Raw genomic sequence first — 2,656 nt, 5'->3', positions numbered from 1 at the left:
AGCAGAGAATTATAAAAAAGCATCAGAAATGAAGCCAATTGATACAAACTTAAAGTTTGGTGAAGAAGGTTATGATCCTTCCGCTAGAAAGTGGACTAAGCCTCTTCTTCAATGTGTGATTTATAGTAATGAAGAAATCAAAAATGTTGATAATGATACTAACAAGCCTGAAGAAGCTGGCAAAGCAGCCCTTGTGGCTGCCATGGAGGAGGCTAAAGATGAAGGGAAACTGATTGACACTAGACTTCCGGTTGATCATGGTGAAGAACTAATGGCGTGGCATAATTTTGACTTGCCGATTTCGTTGGCTGCTCTGAACAAATATCGAGGAGTTGAGGGTGTTCAACGTTGCTTCATGGAGAGGAAGCGAAAGATAGAAGCAACCATTGGGCAAGATGCAGTGCCTGACAAGTATGGAAAAAGTAAAGGATTCACACTCAGCATCAGTGACTACAAGAGACGCAGAGGTTTCATTTCGAGTACATCAGATTGGTAGTTGAAGGCATGATTTGGTTAAATTTTATTTCATTATTTATATATTTTTTAGGGTAGATTTTAGTCTAAATAGTGAAAATAGCTTTGAAATTTCTGAAATTTCCTTACAGTGTTACTTCATGTTCAGTTCAGGTGTTAATTTATATTTTTTTTAATGATTTTGTGATAAATATAATAAATTTATTTTATAATATAAAATACATTAAATATATAATAACTTTATTTAATAATTATATAATTTAATATACAAGACATGAATGAGCTTAATAAATGATTTGAGCTATTCAATATTGTAATTTTGATATCAAGTTAAGATCAAATTGATCTAGTTTGTTTGTAGGACATCACCACTAAATAACTCATCTTAACAATGCTATTTGGGCAACTTTTGAAAATTTTGGTGTTCGATTGAACAGAAAATTTTTGTCATGTTCCATAATCATGAAATTCGAGCAATCGATTTCCAAATACACTGCATTAACTTCTCCACCTACACCACCAATCTCCGTCTCGTCCCCACTACCCACCATAGTTTGCCACCACCTACCATCAACATCGGTTGGCTCAACCCGTCCCTTGTCGTTGTTGCCACCTGCCATGTTTCTACAACGCATATATTACAAATGCATCGTAACAAAATAAATTTATTGTATTTGATGTGCATACAACCAAACAACTTATCCATTTCCAAAATAAATATATTCACTTTACTTTATATATCTAAAACTCTCTTTATTCTAAATTCTTCAAACCAACCAAGCCCTAAATTCAATTTAAAATAAGTATAGAAAAGGAAAAAAGAAAAAGAAAAGAAAAAGAAAAGAAAAAAAAAAGTATAATATAACCCCTTAATTTGGCTATTTGCAAACCTACCACAAAGTTATTATATATTTCTATATCTAACTTCAAAACTTTTGCATTTAATTATCTACCATTTCATTATCTAAATTACAAAGCATATACATAAATATATATTTTCTTTAACTAAATTAATATTTATAATATTTTGAATATAAATACATAAAACTCTTAGGATTTATTTGGGATATCTACAAATATTTTGTAAGGAAGCTCGTTTCAAAATAATAACATTTTCTGAAAGCTACTGTGTCTATTCTAAATATGTTCTTTTTTAATATATCGAACAATTGCTTCCTTAAAATTACCACACGAGCAACTCTTGCTGTAAAAAATAATTTTTTATCAATTAAATTTTAAATTAGTCACCTAACTATTCATATATGATCATTTTAGTTCTAGAGTATATCGTTACTCAAATTTAATCTCGCAACTATACAAAATAATTCCTTTGGGACACAAAACAAGAATTAATTTTGTAAAGTCGAGGACTAAATTAGTCATACACAATAATCTTAGGATTATTTTAATTTTTTTATATTTTTACATAAAATTTTAAATAATAATAATAAATAATCAAATAAAATTGCCAGCTGATGCAAGATCTTTCAGGTTATTGGAGATGAATCGCAAAAATAGAGCTGAGAATTATAAAAAAGCATCAGAAATGAAGCCAGTTTATACAAACTTAAAGTTTGGTGAAGAAGGTTATGATCCTTCCGCCAGAAAATGGACTAAGCCTCTTCTTCAGTGTGTGATTTATAGTAATGAAGAAACCACAAATGTTGATCATGATACTAACAAGCCTGAAGAAGCTGGCGAAGCAGCCCTTGTGACAGCCATGGAGGAGGCTAAAGATGAAGGGAAACTGATTGACACCAGACCTCCGGTTGATCATGGTGAAGAACTAATGGCTCTGCATAATTTTGACTTGCCGATTTCGTTGGCTGCTCTGAACAAATTTCAAGGAGCTGAGGGTGTTCAACGTTGCTTCATGGAGAGGAAGCGGAAGATAGAAGCAACCATTGGGCATGCAGTTCCTGACGAGTATGGAAAAAGTAAAGGATTCACACTCAGCATCAGTGACTACAAGAGACGCAGAGGTTTCATTTCGGGTACATAAGACTGCTAGTTTAAGGCATGATTTGGTTAAATTTTATTTCATTATTATTATATTTTTTAGGGTAGATTTTAGTCTAAATTGTGAAAATAGCTTTGAAATTTATGAAATTTCCTTACAATGTTACTTTAGGTGTTAATTTATAGTTTTTTTAATGATTTTGTGATAAATATAATAAATTTA

Source organism: Dendrobium catenatum, unplaced genomic scaffold, assembly GCF_001605985.2.
Source record: "Dendrobium catenatum unplaced genomic scaffold, ASM160598v2 fragScaff_scaffold_101, whole genome shotgun sequence".
Classification (NCBI taxonomy): Eukaryota; Viridiplantae; Streptophyta; class Magnoliopsida; order Asparagales; family Orchidaceae; genus Dendrobium; species Dendrobium catenatum.
The sequence above is the reverse complement of the archived record's forward strand: the minus strand, read 5'-3'. Positions refer to the sequence as shown.